Below are 17,602 nucleotides of genomic sequence, written 5' to 3' on the forward strand. Positions count from 1 at the left end.
TTTACCAGAGTAAGCGCTTTCGAAAGGTCAAATATTCCAATTTTCGGTATATATTCTGAATACGAACCAACAACTTAAGGAAATATTGTCGAATCGTGGGTCAATTGGGTTTAGTTGATTTTGAGTTTAACGTCTCTTTAAGCACCACGACTATATGAGACGTGGATCTGCTGATTAACGTGCAAACCTAACCATATGAGCTCCTGCCTTGATTCGAAGCCGGGTCCCCACCCCAAAGGCGCGTACGCATACCGTTTAGCCATAGATGAGTTCGTAAGGTAATTGAGATGGTTCTTGTAGCACTCGATACTCAATCATTTCAAAATTTTAAACGATGTTGCTCCAGGGAATAAACTTCATTTTTAAAATTAATCAAATTAGAAAAAACAATCAACCTATTCCTCGTAACACTATTCAAAGTAGTACATGAAAAATTCATTTCACAGTAGTTACACAGATGGCAGAAAAAAATATTATTTAATTCTTGGATGCAATTTAGTTTACTTTAACAATTATTTGGAAACGAAGGAAATAAGGTAATAAAATAAACAACCTTGTACAAAGTTCTAACTCGGAATTATTATATTATTTATTTCTGTATTGATTGTAAGTACTTCGATGATTGTTTCTAAATTTCAAATTCATAGTAGACGTGCTTATAATAAAGATAATTTAAGTACTGGTATCAACTCAGTAAATTATAACCAAACCAAATTTTTGACAGAGCGAGTTAGGAGTTTCTTGAAACGGAGCACCTGACCGCTTTCTTTTGCAAGTACTTGTATCAGAGAATAATTAAATATAAAAAAACACCAGAGGTGCAAGAAGCAAGCCCGTATCCACGTGGGGGGGCAGAGGGGATCCGCCCCCCTAAAATTTTCATGGAAGGCTTTGAAAAAACTCGGTTAATTCTATGAGTAAATACTAAGAATAAAATGCAATATAAAAGAGATTATTCCAAGAATTTTTCCATTTTAACTATTTGATGAACACTTCTAAACATATTTTAAAGAAGTTAAAGTAACGTTTATCAGTCGTCTCGATATGAAATGAAACAGTATATATTGAAGCAAGTTTTTTTTACGAAAACAAGGAGTATGTTCATAATACCTCATGCCACAGTTGTAATAGCAATCTGGAAGGTAGGAGACGAAGTGTGAAGTGCTTGCTGCAAGCCAAATCATAAAAACATGATTTGGTTGACAGTTTATCTTTTGTCGATTGCAACGGCGGTAGGTTATTGTTATTCTATTGTATAGTTGTAGTACATACATGCATTGCAAAATCCTCGTCAACAGCAAACCTTAAGTTAACTGTGGAACAATTAGTTGTGAATAGAATTAAGAGCTCTGAGTTCCGTTAAAGGCGATTGATTCTAGTAGGGTCTAAATTACTGTGGTGTGAAATGTTAAACAAGAACTGTGGTGGAACACTCACCGAAAAAGTAATGTTTCAAAGACTTTCATATGCTTGTTCTCATAGAAGAATAAAGTTAAGCTAAATTACCTTAATTAAATGAGTAACTGAGCAAGTGAACATTTTTAAAGTTTACGTTTAAGGATTAAATTCCGGGATGTGGAGCCAGGACTAGTAAAAATTTGCAAGATTTACAGGAGAAATTAATAGCAAAATGTTTTTATTGTACTTGGGGTGGGGGATCCCGTGGAAGTAGCTAGTTTTCATATAAAAACGTTGTAAATTGGAATTATTTCTTAGTCGCGTACGCGTAATAATGTTGTAATTAAACATGAAAGAAGCAGTGATGCTTTTACTCGATACTACATGGGTGTAGCGTTTTACTTATACTGAGAAATACCCGTTCTCCGGACAGTGGTATACTGTACAAATATACGGAATCTTCTTGCTTACTACAAAAATCAGAACGGATCATACGTTCGTTATCTGTATGCTACATAGGAACTGCCCGTTTGTGTTACATAATGCCGTTGCAGGATTTTTGATGTCTAACAGTACATATGTTGTATGTGTGTTACCTTCGTCAGCTATATGTTATATACGTCCATTTCTATGCGAGATCCTGACCTCGTATATTGTTTCATACGGATAGTATGTATAGTTATACCACATATACAGAAAGCATTATAAAACATGCGTTTTCAGTAATATGTTTGCTGTACGTTGAGTCCAAAAACTCTAGGATTTACAAATGTAATGTACGATATTACGTATTTCGCATACATTTTTTCTCAGTGTAGCTTTGAATGGCATTATAGTATTTTTTAAAGCTGTTTTGGTATGTGTCTTCTTGGTATAGTGTGCAGGTAGTTCATTTATATAAAACAAGTTTAATTTAAGATTTTAAACAAGAACTTAGTATAAATATTTAAAAAATTACAACTGTAATTGTAAACAATGGAATTGCTTCAAAGTTACATAATTTTCAACACAAAACATAATAAAATCTGTAATAATCAATTTCTAATTAAACTTTACTCATTTTATGTTCTGTTACGTTACGTCGAGGGTGTAAGTACGGGGGAGGAACCACAATTCCATATGGAAATCCATTGTTAACCGAAAGGGGAGACTGGCGGGCCGCGCTGAGTGTGGTTGTGGGTAGTTAATGGGGAGTGCGGAGTTAAGAGGGAAGAACGAGCGAAACGAGAAGCCGAAGTAAGGTGGGATAACGCACTACTAGGTTACTTAGGTTAGGTTATGTCTACTTCTCACTTACGTTAGAACGTACTTAGGTTAGCAGAGCTCCCTATCTCAAGCAGAAACTCGTGAATGACTGTTGGTGGGCTTTGTTCTTTCATTCATTAAACCATGAACATTCAAAAGATTAACCCTTCTCCGGGCAAGATATTTTTGTAACGTAGACGGGCAACTAGGCCTTACCAACTCTATATGTTCATGACTTTATAACTTCGACAAAAGATAAAAGAATTCAGAATTTTATGTCATCGAAATATTTATGGTTATTGCGAAATTCGAAAAAAAAATATATAAAGCTACTGGGCCTGGGAGGCTCCGCTTGCCCGGATAACATTATGTTTTACAAATGTTAGTACTGTCAATTCAAATCCAGCGCAAAGAGCCTGTACACTTGCAGGCATGTTTACTCGAAAATTATCCACAATCCAACCGTCCTTAACCTAGAGACAAGTAGTTCCCTCTACTTGCGAATTAGTCGCGTCTTTAAAACCGCTTATCAATAGGTATTACACATAAATTACGCTTCACTTGCATCTTATCAAGCACACAAGCAATCAAATTATCAAATTCTTCTAGGTAACTTTTCAAAATTTTGATGAAAACGGAAAGGCAATTTTACCCTAAGCAAGCGCCTAAGTAAAGTTGAATTTCCTTATTTCACATAGATCATCTCTCGTTCTTGATCTTAAGGTTACTATTACATGTGGGACTATTAAAACATTTATACTTTAATTAAAATTCGTGTAGTTAGTAATACCCATTTAATAAAATTAACGTTTTTTATATAGGTTACAGAATGTAGATTACAGTTTTTTATGTAGATTACAGATACGAGAAAAATTATTCATCACAGAGGAAGATATGCATTATAGATATAGTTACATCGGCGCTCAAGAGAGAATAGGTATATCGACATGTGGTGAAAAGATTTTCCAGTGGCAACTGTTACCGTGCGGACGTGACTCAGGGTGTTAGTTCGTGCACAGGGTAGAAACCGTTTCTCAGTCAAGTGACCTTCAAAGGCCAAATATTTTGTGCCTTTTTACGGTGTAATTCTTTAGCTGTTGTTACAGAAGTCTGCTATAAAAATACTCTGTTTATCATTTTGCGTATAACCTGGAAACAGAAGTGCAACTCTAAAGCAATAGACGCTTATCAAATTGCATCAATTTTTTTTTTTAAAAAATATGCCAGGATGGCTCATGGAGGTTATGAGTTGCACTCTCTTTTCAATTCTCCCTTCATTAAAACATTTTCCGTAAATAACATAATACTTGGTTTCACTGAAACAGGAATATTTCCTCTGAATGCTCACGCAGTATAAAGTGAAGCATTTTTAACAGCCCCAATACGTCTCGATTTCTTCCTGGACGCAACTAGGTCTGTATACGCTGAGAATGAATCACCCGATTCGACCAATATTTATATATTACCGATGGATAGTCTTCTCCGTGTAACGAACTTAACCCTGCCTGACAAAAACAATACTGTTTCTAGCAGAAAAGCTCGACGAGATACAAAAGCAACAGTTCATCTTCCTGATCAGGCCACAACGTCGACGGGAAATGCCACTAGAGTAAAACGTGATTCTCCAGCTAAAAAGAACAAGCGTCAGCGTAAGAAAACTGATGAATTGAACACTAATTGTAACGAGAACAACAGTTCGGGAAAGAATCTTAGCCCCTAGATAAAGTGCTGCTCCTGTTTACGATCGTTTCATGAAACATACTAGAATCATAATTAAGGTGACATAACCATTTTTATGTGCAGCATATGTGCAATGACAAATGACAGTGATGCAGACGGTGACAATTAATTACACTACCGTATCACGAAATAAACTACACACCCTCACGCAATAATGTATGCTATCACGAAGTTACATATATAATATAGCCTATATATATATATATACAGTGTATAATAAAAAGGTCGGGACAGTAAAATATCTCGAGAAATACACTTGAGATTCAAAACTGCGAAACACGTATCCAATATTTTAAAACGATTTATTTAACAAACATAAAATGAAGTTTCTATCCCCCTCCGTAACGGGGGGAGGGGAGGCACCTTGAAAATTTCACATGGAAACCCCCTACTTTTATTGCAGATTCATATTCTGTGACCACAAATTAGCAACTTTTGCTGGAAGAACTTTTACGTTGTCTTTATAGATGGCGCTGTAATCGCAAAAAATGAATTTAATCGTATCTACGTCCCCTCATTTTGCAATCTGAAATATGTCCTAAATGACAAAAAATGTCACAAATCTGGTTACGCAAGAACGTATCAATGTCAGGGGCCTATACAATTCTGTGAACATCAAAGTGCCCCCAGGGAATCCATCATAGGGCCCCAAGGGCCAACTTGAAAATTTCAAATGAAAACGCCTATTTTTATTGCAGATTCGGATTCAGCGACCAAAAATAAGCAACTTTTGCTGGAAGTACTTTTTCGTTATCTTTCTAGATGGCGCTGTACTCCTAAAAAATTGAATATCAGCACACCGACGGCCCCTAACTTTGCGATCTGAAATATTTACGAAATGACAAAAAATGTGACAAATGTGGTTGCGCAAGAAGGTACCCATTCAGCGGCCTATAAAATTCTGTGAACAGCAAGCGCCGCGGGGGAACCCGCTATTTGTATTAAAGATTTTGATTTTGCGTCCGAAAATACGCAAATTTTATTCAAAGTACTTTTCGTTATCTACCTACGTGGCATTGTAATCAAAAAAAGAAATATTATATACTTTACCTGGGATTTGTGATAACCTAAATATTTCTAGAAATACACGTGCAATTAGAAAGCACGGAGTACGTTACCGATATTTTTAAAAAAGGCTTAGCATAAAACAAAATTGCAATTATTAATATTTCAATGGGACCGTTGTAAACCATTATGATATAGAATGGAAAATGTTTATGATTTACAAGATACATCTTCCCTTGAGTTGTAAAAATCAAGTAGAATCAATATGTTCGTTAAATATCACGGGACGCGGACAGATTAAATAAAATCATTTTTTCACGCTAGTACGACAAAGCACAAAAATGACGGAGATTTCACGAGAACAAATTTACAAAAAGTGGATAAAGCATAAACAAACTTAATTGATATACAGTGGTATGTCAGAGTCAGTAGATCCACCTGTTTTCTAAATGCGTTCTCAAAGTTCAGTTAAATTCTTACGCTTGGATTTAACATAACCCTAACTTCGTTGAACGCATACTACATTCCGTTTCACATGAAATTCGAGAGTAGAGAACGTTGTCCTGTTTTCGTTTCCTGCTATCTTGATTTACTGTTAGGCTAGCTGCGGAATGCGTAACTTTATCAATCATGTACTGTCTTCCCGTTTTTCTCGAATAACTTGATTATCGTGAGTCCCCTTGGCTCTCAGGACTTGGTTGTATAGAATTTGCAGATGAACAAAATGTAACTGATATTTCACAGCAGTGCTCATGCTCAGTGGAACATCATGAATAACCCTGTGACGAAGATTATCCAAAATGGTTGACATTGTTTGGTAAACTCAGACTTATAGAAAACCCCAGAAAAAGTGTTTTAGTGGCGATAAATCACGGTAAGAGAGAACGAGCGGGCCACCCGACCTCGCCTCTTCTGCCAACAAGTTATTTAGGAAATTCCGTGTTAAGAAATTGCCGCATATTTATAATGTAGTTGGGTCTTGCACCATCTTGCTGGAACCATCTGTGGATAAAATTGCTTTCTAGAGTGTCTCACATTGACGAAACTACTTGATTTCGAAGCATCTCCTCACAGAGTTCAAAAATCAAATTGTCATTGCTAAAAAGGGGGACAGTTATTGTATTACTGCTTCTCAGATATTCAAATTTTCAGGATTTAGAGTGAGTTTGCAAAGGACCAATGAGATTGCTGTCAAATCGAAACCTACAATTATATCTGTTAATGTAACTAGTTAAGTGGAACGTGGCTTCATTAGAAAATACAATTGTGGTGGTGGATCATCATTGATTTGTTTCATCATATTTTCAGAAAATTCTACACGATGATCAAAGACATCTTCATTCAGCTGATATATCACATGAATTTTGTATGGGCGCAGCTTTATATTCTTCAACATTTTTTTCGCAGACATGTGACTAATCTCATGTTGTTCGGCAGCTATATGAATGCTAAGGTGAGTATTTTCAATAAATGAGCGCAACATCAAGCTGTTTGTCGCCGATTTCGGTCGATCAGGAATGTTACACTCTTTTATACTTACCGCTTTCCCTACGCGTCTTACGATGCACTCGACAGTAGATCTCGAAATGGAATTGTTTGAAACGCGAAATCTTTTCGTTAAATATTACCCTTACTTCTGCACATGACCTTTCGCGATTGCCCCATCCTCGTATCATCGATAACGTTACAACTTCACTTTGAGAGTTCTAATACAAACCAGTTCAAATACATCTTGAGTGTTCAGAGATTTTCTGTAACAATGATTTCTGCTACCAATATCTAATAGCTTCTATGTTGCTGGGGTGTAATTTACGACCAACGATAAGTATTTACAGTACATGCCATAAAGATGACACATACGTATGTTTTGTGATCAAATGTTATTTGTTACACTAATTTTATAAAAGCACATTTGCTCTCTTCTCTAATGACTAATTGATCTATAGATCAACTTTACATGTTCACATTTACTTTCACAGATGAAATTAAATGTAGTTTCAAATCAAATCGTAAGTATGCACATCTCCATAACCACAACAACAAACTGATAGTTTCATTTTAAACTTTAATAGATTCACCGATCAACATCATGTGTTCACTTTCACTTTTTTCCTCTCAGGTAAAATCACATGGTTTATATTCAAATCAAATCATTATAATATCTAAATAAACATGACGAAAATGAATAACTTAATTGATTTTTGGCACTATGTCCGATTCTTAATTGACACTTCATGTCCCAATGGAGAGCTGGCGTTAATCAACTTTCATAGTGTCCGCAATCTTACAGAAAATCTCAGTTCTTGAAGAATATTATTACAAACATCTTCATAACTTTATTTGTTTGCAAGTCTTAGCAACAACATCACACTGCATGTCCACTTGTTGAGCCAGTTTTTCATTTATCAACCTCAGGTGACGTACAATGATGTTATTAAATTATTATTATTATTATTATTATTATTATTATTATTATTATTGCGATTTATGTATTATCTAGGAGGATAACGAAAAAATATTTAAGTAACAGTTGCGTATTTTTGGTAGGAGAATCCGAATCAGCCTTAAGGTAGAGGGTTTATATTTGAAATTTTGGTGAGATAAATGCAACTTCCTTTTTTGATAGTTGAATAGATATTTAAAAATTATTGGACAAGTGTTAAAATTGCAAAGTATTTCTCGAGGCATCATCAGCCTCAGATGACGTATGTTTGTACGATGGTATTCATTTTTTTTTTTGCTATTGCAGAGCCATCTAGCAGAATAACGAAATAGTGCTCCAAGTAAAAGTAGCTTACTTTCTATCGCAGAATTACACTGAAAAATCGTGTTATTTCAATGACATGCCTATGTGTTAACACAATTGTGTTAAAACATAACACAAAGAGGTGGTTAGAACAACTCACTCTCCAATTGGAGTTGTGTGTCAAATGCAGGTAGTTGAAATAACACACAGCCTCTATGTTAAATTAGCACAAGTGTAGAATCTTCGGTGTTGTTTTCTGCGTGATTGCAAGATATGTTGGGCATCTAATTACAGTAAAACCTGTCAACTTGGCCACCTCTCTAAGTTGGCCACCTGCTTATCTTGGCCTAGTTCGTCTTGAACCTGCATTTTCCCATAAGACATTCGTTACTTACTACTCTATAAGTTGGCCACCTGTCTATCTTCGAAGTTGGCCACATTGAAGCAATGTTTACCCTATGATGATGATGATAAATTTATCTGTGTATCTTGGCTACGCAAAATACAGTTTTGTTATTTTTCTTAAGTCTTTCGAATTCCCATATGTGAGGCAGATATTCTGTATTTGAGACTGGACACAAAGAAGCATGGATTCGCACGATCTGTTCTTGGAGGTCAATGGCCAGATATCCACCCTCATAAAGGGGTGGTAGAGGAAGATGTGAAGAAGAAAAGGTACGTACAGAAATTCAGGAAATGGTTGTACGTATCTGTTTACCGTATCTTCTGGTAAAACCATTAGATATATCAACTCCTCTCATCAGTGGTTAGCTTTGGTAATTCAGGAAAATTCTCAAGGTTAAAACTAACCATCTCAATTGTCAACTATTGGCACCTGCCGGCTTGTCAAAACATAGCGGAGTTTTTGAGATATGAATTCTCTCAAGATTTTCTCGAAACATCTTTTGCTCCGAGGGAAACACTTCTAGCTCATTAACAAGAGGTAGTTAACTACTATATTAGAATGTGCATATCTGCCAAAAAGAATAAAGCAAATATGTCTAGAATTAAACACCATTCAGTAACAACTGAAAAAAGTCATATAAATTGCATATGAATTTCTCAATGTATAACGTAGCTTTTCTTGTTTTCAGTCTGAATAACTCAGTGTGCTATAATATCAATTTCAATAAACTGCGTACACACACTTTTATTTCATGGTTATTTGTGTTATTGTGTTTTCAATCCGAATAATCCAATGTACCAGACTAGTTTTCAGGAAGAGAAAGGTATGCACATATATTAAACATACTATCAAGGGTGCCGATCCTGGGCGACGGAGGAGGCCTGGGCCCCCCAAAGCTCATATGGCCCCTATTTTATTTATGAGTATACAATATTTGGTATAATTTGAGTGCAATTTGTCTTAAAATCTACATATATATACCTTTTGCATCTGAATACCCCTCCCCTAAATTTACAGAGAAATCGGCGCTCTTGTATACTATATTAATATTTTCTAGTACTATATATTTTTATTATTACGCTATATATATTATTTATAAGTAGCTGTCGTGCCACTGCTTATTAAAATTTTACAATCAAGTAACACTAGCAATCCTATTCTAAAAGTACACAAATCACACTTATTTTCTGTAAGTTGGCCACGTGTCTAAGTTGGCCACTTTTCGATTGAACCGATGGTGGCCAACATAGACAGGTTACACTGTATAAAGGCTTATGAATTGAAACTACAGACAAATACAGAAACACAGTAGAAATACTTAAAGAAATCCAGGTATTTACAAAATTTCAACATGCAAACCGCGCGATGCGTTTTCAATTGTTTTACATAATGTTTCTGAAGAAACATGTTAACAGCGAGAAACAGCACCGTATTACTGTGTCACTTCTGCACTGCACTAGACCTCATCAGTCAACACCGGGGACTTTGCTTCAAAAATGGCAGAAAACAAGTAGAATCACGATTAAGAGCAAACAAACTATTATAAGGACAAAGGTAAGAGTTTCCTATCATATTTGGACAAGATATTGGTGAAGGTTGTGTTTCGCACCAACAAGAAATACTTCACACTAATGTTGGGGAGGACGAAGATTTTCTATATGAAGTGTTCTGTAGTTTACTATTCTTATTTTAAATTAGAATCTTCGGTAAGCGCCTGACTTTCCAATACACAAAAATGGTTATATCAACACCCCATACGGAGTTATTTCAACACCGAAATAGATGTCGTAATAACACAGAAGTGGAATCGAACTAACACCAAAAATTGTGTTAATCTGGTAGTCTGACCTTGAATTTTAACACAGGGAGTGTTGAATTAACACCAAAACAGTGTTACTTACACGGCTTTGACATTGAATTATGACACAGATAGTGTGTTGAAAAATGAATAAATGATGTTGAAGTAACAGAGACTGTGATATATTGACACTTGACATGGTGTAATATTAACACAAAATAATGAACACACTACACAGTTAAGTTCAACTATTAACAGAATTAGTGATGGGCAAACCGATTCATCTCTGAGATCGCCGCTCAATAGGTCGCTCACTAAAATGAATCTATTCATTTGAACGACTCAGTGGCTCACTTATATTTTTACAACGGTGGAGGAGGAAGTTAAAAACTGAAATTTTATTATCAGACTAAATGCATTACATAAAATGAATTTAAAAGGTATAACTCCATCTTTAGATTATAAGGATACTGCTATTAACAAATGTAACTTTAAAAAATCACAGAAAGTTACACTTTTAAACTAATGCAAATTACAATTAACAGATGTAACACACAAAAATGCAATTCAGATTCAAAATACACATACAAATTAGACTAAATAAAATTACTATTAATAAGTGTGAAAATACATCACAAATACAAAAAAGCTATATATAAATTACAGCCTAAACGAATCAAAATACGGAATGAAAAATATTACAACTTTAGACTCAATGCTATACCAATACAATTTTAGAATTACTACAAAAGTGTGACAACTTTTAATTAAATGCCAAAAATATTATAATTTTATTACAACATCGTGAGAAACTAATTTTTCCCTAAAATTGTTGGCGACCACATCCCCCTTAGAATACACATTGTAATCAAAGTAACGAGTTCCCCCATGACTAAGCGGGTAGCGTACGGGCCTTTGGCGTGGGAGATCCGGCGTTCGATTCCCGGTGGGATCTCATGTGGTTCGGGTTCCAAGTTTTCAGTAGGTCCACGTCTCATATAGCCTCCCTGCTGAAATAAAATGAAATATTTTAGCTTAAAAGCAAACGATTAAGTTCTGTAGGCAGAGGAAGACGATGATTAAAGCAACTGAATGATGAAGGAAGAATTTGTGGAATGAGAAAGTGGGAGGAAACGGAGTACTTAAGAAAACCCACGGACATGATGTCCACCACGAACTTACTTGACCGGAGATCGAGCAGGGACCCCACGCACAAGAGGTAAGCGCTTTACCACTGAGCTACAGTGCCTCGCTACTGAAAAGGACGCTAGACTCAAAACCAAATAAAATCAGGCCCGTAGCCAGCCCAAAAATGTAGGGGGGGCTCGGTGGATGTTAGGGAGGGCTAAAACGAAATATATTATAAAAACACTTCGCTTTAGCCCTGATTCGTTTATGTACCTTTAAATCACTACGTTATTTATAATAAATATACCAACTATTAATCACTAACCATAAATACGAATTGCGTCCAGATATCGTCGATTTATTCTTCTGTTTTTATACGTACATTAAATATCAACAGCAACCATAGCTTTTTGTACATATCTTCCAATTTCGTGCGTATCCCTCAGTAATGAGCTTTCCCATAGCAACTAATAGTCTCGACAATAACAACATGTCCTATCAATAATAAACTAATAATCTTATTCATGACAACATGTCCTGTCAATAACAACGTTCTTTCTTTTAATTAATATCTAAGCTATATGCTTAATTATTGCGCCTCTGATCAGTGTTGATAATATAGGTACAGATTAACTATAATAGGGATATATCGCTGTAGAAATGTCGCCCGAACGGGAATTCCGTAACAGTATTACAGTGAAGGAAAGAACCCTGGATATTTTCAAAACACTCACTTTTTGAATAGCCCTCGTACTAATTATTATTACATCAATCCTCGTATTAATTATTATTATTACATCAATATAAATATTTTTCTTTTCTCTTCTTTCTCCATATATATATATATATATCAATTCATTTATAACAACATTTTTCTTTTATTACTAATCACATATCATAAAACGTCGATTCACTACAAATATCATTTATGGGTCTATTCAAAATTATAAGTAATTGATGACTTACGCAGAGTTACTAGTTAATTGTTCCTCTTTTACATTGAGCGATAACATCCATATACAAACAACATTATTTATAATTAAGATCGTCATCTTATCAAAACAACAACAAGATCAGAAGGCAATAATTACGTTTAAAGGCTTCAATTTAAAATCAATGTCATGGATTTCAAGTTAACATAATCAAATCTCTTTTGAACATGTAAAGTAAAATAAAGGTAAACATAACACTCAAAGTTAATACAAAGATAAGATAAATTAATCATATGATAACATGTTGCATAAACATAAAGTTCAAATGAAGTATTCACAACACAACTCGTAACATCTGAGAGAATAAATTAAGAATTGTTATCCATCCGTAACTCAAATCTAAGTTACATGGCCAAAAGGTTCAATCAAGCTAAACGATAAGTCACAAACGGGAATACAGCCATCTTCAACTACATCTATGCTAAGAATTTGAGCACAACTCTTAGCAAAAATAAATCCAATTCCTCCAATGGCACAACACACATCTACCAAGGAAGTTTCTTCGTCAACTTCAACCATTTCTGCGATGGAAGTATACAGCATCAAAGTATTCACTTGAAAATAATAATCTGGAGATACTCGAAAATTCATGTCACATATAGTTTCTTTCACATATTCTTTCTTGAACAACAGCTGTAGTGGTGGAGGTTTCTCACCTTCTTCCTTTTCATTGAAGATCTGGAAATAGAGCGATGTTACGTTCAAGCAGTTTCTTTCTCTGTTTTGGACATAATCTTTCAAATCATCCGTAATCTTCTCTATAGACGAATGCTTCAGAAAGTCAGCAAGTCCTTCATTCTTCTCTTTTCTTTCTTCTGCCCAATTTGTTAAATCTAAATTCCTTCTCGGCAACAAATCCATTAGTCGCGTGAGTGAAGATTTTATTTCTTCAGTATTCTTCTTCAACTGTTCTCTATAATTAACATCCCACAAAGGTATTATAGCCTGTTTTATTCTGTCTTCTACGGATAACTGAACTTTCGCCTTTTTATAATCCTTATCAACAGAGTTTTCCAATTTTCGCTTACGTTGATCAGCTTCGACAACTTCGGCTGAAAGAACTCGCTTCTTCCAACTGTATCCATTCAAAATCTTTACTGCCATCTGTTGGTCTTCTTCAGTTTTGAAGATCAAATAAATCCAAGAACTCGCTCTTTTCGGCGACTTAATAGTATGGCTTCCCAACTTCAAATTATCAGTCAACAATTTCTTCAATTTCCCTAACCGGTATGATCTCGGCAGACCTTTCACTTCAATTTTGAATACGCCTGTAGTAGTAGTGGAGGTTTTCTTGACCGGAGATGACGGTTCTTCTTCAATTGTAGCATCTTCCGTATCATCATTCGTCACAGGTTCTATGGTTTCATTACCATCTTGTTCTTCACTATTTTCGTTTCGTCCATCTTCATCTAGCTTTTCATCTAGCTTTTCATCGTACAATTTTTGTTGTCGATCAAATTTCTGTTTTAGCTTTTCATTGTGTTGTTCGAATTTAGCATCTAGTATCTGTTCTAGCTTTTTATTGTATTGTTCGAATTTAGCATCTAGTAATTGACTAATCGTATCAACAAGATTAGAATAGAAATGTTCAGACACAGTTACGGCATTTCCAGATATGGTTTCATTTGAAATACTGGGTACTTCTTCAATCTCGGAATCCTGCATATTGCTAATTCTTTGGATTCTCTTCCCACTTCTTAAAGTAGTGAAACTCATAAAATACGTATACACATAAACTCAGTTCTTACTATTCTTCGGAACTAAATAGTATAGTATAGTCCCGGGTTTCGGCACCAGATAAAACGAAATATATTATAAAAACACTTCGCTTTAGCCCTGATTCGTTTATGTACCTTTAAATCACTACGTTATTTATAATAAATATACCAACTATTAATCACTAACCATAAATACGAATTGCGTCCAGATATCGTCGATTTATTCTTCTGTTTTTATACGTACATTAAATATCAACAGCAACCATAGCTTTTTGTACATATCTTCCAATTTCGTGCGTATCCCTCAGTAATGAGCTTTCCCATAGCAACTAATAGTCTCGACAATAACAACATGTCCTATCAATAATAAACTAATAATCTTATTCATGACAACATGTCCTGTCAATAACAACGTTCTTTCTTTTAATTAATATCTAAGCTATATGCTTAATTATTGCGCCTCTGATCAGTGTTGATAATATAGGTACAGATTAACTATAATAGGGATATATCGCTGTAGGGCGATCCAACCATATTATAGGTCATTTGCAAGCCTACCGTGAAAACTTTAGGGGAGACAGTAGAAATTCAGAAGTGGCCCGATCCCCGTCCCCCCCATGGATACGGACCTGAATCAAATCAAAGTAACATGATAAAAACTGAATTCGAAGTAGGTGTCAATAACTATCAAAAAAATAAAATAAAATAAATGGTTCAACTGTTTTCCCTTTTCGTGATAACAAGATTCTTATCATTTTTATATAATAGACTTGTTGTGTCAATAACGTAACATTGCGGTTTAAGAACTGTTTTAAGTACAGAAAACCATAACAAGGTCATCGGTAACACCCATCCCAACCGTGTGTGCTTCCATAAAATTCACTTATGTTGTAGGTACAACTTACTGGAAATACATTTTGAATTTTGTACATCACAGTTCTAAGAATTTCAATGTAGGTCTATATTATAAAAGTGTCTTAACATACAGTACCCTTAAGTAGACCTTCGTTACTTATGCTGATATCTTTTGCAACGGAAATAATTAACTAAGACAATCAGGGTCAATTCTCTCCCATTATAAAATATATTTAAAATTTACTGTAATTATTACGAATTTATTTGAATTACATATGCTCATTTTAACATACCATTTCCCTTAAGAATTGTATAACACATACTTTTGTTTAAAACTAACAGTTGCACAATATTGATGTACGAATAAACACAGAGTGACTAATCAGTTCTTACCTCTACTGCTGGCGCCCTGTGCGCTCTCGTTTTCATTAATTTCTCTACTGAATATTCAATTGTCTATGTGCAATTGCAAGAGCGGATCCAGGGAACAGGAAAGAACCGGCTCTTACGGGCTTTTACGTACTTGACCTACACTTAAATTTTGCAGATTCGATTTTAAAAGTTTACGCTTTATACGTAAAATATCAATGTGAGTCCAACTGCCAAATTAAAGTGCTAAACATTTACATTGTTGGTACTCTTTTTAATTTATTCATGCCAGAGGTGCAAATATAATAAGGCAACGCACATTTGCCGAACTCAACTGAAGAGGCGCTCGTGATAGTGAGAACTAGCGAAACTACCCCTCCAAAGCAGCAACTGACTGAATCAACCAACAAGATTATAAAGCAAGAGGGTGGTTCGCGAGTGAGAAACGTACAAGATTAACGTTCTCCAAACATTGTCACTCCTAAAGAATCGTCCCTTCCAGAGAACAGAAGTTCAAAAAGAACCATGACTCCTGAAGAACCACGACTCCAGAAGAACAATGACGGACCACGACTCCAGAAGAATCATTATTCTCGAACAACCACGACTCCCAAAGAACAAGGACTACCGAAGAACAACGTCTCTCGAAGAATCGTTGCTCATTTCTAGTGAACAACGACTCACTCACTCATCTAAGGGAGTTAGTCAGAAGAGTCGGCTCACTCGCGAGCGATACATCACTAATCAAAATTTAGAAATTTATTATAGTGATTCATACGTAATTAACATTATTCCATACGTAATAAATCGAAAAACAAATAGGCTGCAGTAACATATCTAACCTTTCATACTTTTATAATTGTGGAAAGTCAAATCCGTGAACTTTGTTTGTCGAAACATTCGAGTGAAAAGCGTATTCATTTTTTACTCTGTTATATTCTCCAATGTCCTATCACGTACACGCTTGTCTGTTAAAATTTTGCATTTTTCAAGTGTTATATGCACTTGTGAAATCAGGAAAATATTTCTTATATGTGCATTGGTTAAATCAGGAAAATATTTCTTACAGGTTAAAGTTTGCAACTGTTTACCTTACAGAAATTTCATCATATTGCCATGACAGTAATTATTGAGGCCACAAGGAAGCTTATGATGCAATTAACATGAATATGAGTTTGTGTTCATTTCAACACAAAGAGACCTGAAACAAAGGTTACAATCATAGAAGTGGGTTGACAAATTATCACTTCAAAGCAAGACGGTATATTGGAAATCCCTAAATAAAGTGAGCTTCATAATTGGAATAAATAATAATACAGAGTCCAACATATTCGAGATTCATGGGCAGACGCCAAGATGGTAAGAGTCTGAAAGGTATTATCTGATAAGTAGCTTGAAAACCAAAACAATAATAACACCCTTCAGTTATTCCTGTTCCAAGTAAGGATCGGCTTGCACCGACAAAAGAATCTGTATAAGATATGAGAAGGCTATTTGTACGAAGAAATATGTCTGACTATTGTAGCCCAGAATCTATATTTTAGATATATTCATTTCATTTAATTTTCTATTTGATTAACCATTTTTGTTTTCTGGAAAAGTTAGAAATTATCCATTGAATTAACAGAATGAGGTTAAGAAATATTAAATAACAAAAACATTTCACAAGCTACAAGTTGTGTAGTTAGATTTATGTAATGATTATATAACTTTGGCATCAAGGAAGACATGATGTGGCACAATATTGTAACAGATGCAAAAGAGAAAAGAATCTGAAATAGTCATTACTTGGAAAGAATTAAGGAAGTTTTATGTAACTAAATTTTGTAATTAATTGTTAACACAGACACAATTTCGGAAATGTTAAAACTTGCAGCATCGCGGACGTAGGTATTCTGGAGATTTTTATCACTGATCAACAATGAGGAAAGAGAGAGCTTCCTGGAGAAGGGACATTACGCCTCTGACGTAATGATGATGAAGCGGAATCCTGAAGGAAGGAAGCTAAAGAAAACCGGAGGGTCGCTGGTCTCATAGAGGTAGTCGAAGCAGGAGAGGTGATCGAAGTCGGAGGTAGTCGAAGGACGAGGAAAGAAAGTCCGGAGAAGTCCGAGGAAGTTGGTAGAGAGAGAAGTAGGAGGAAAGAGAGTCACAACAAACGATGCGAAATTTGCGTGATGGAGTGAGATATAACAAGCAATA

This window comes from Thermobia domestica, chromosome 3, assembly GCF_964235325.1.
Source record: "Thermobia domestica chromosome 3, izTheDome1.hap1.1, whole genome shotgun sequence".
Classification (NCBI taxonomy): Eukaryota; Metazoa; Arthropoda; class Insecta; order Zygentoma; family Lepismatidae; genus Thermobia; species Thermobia domestica.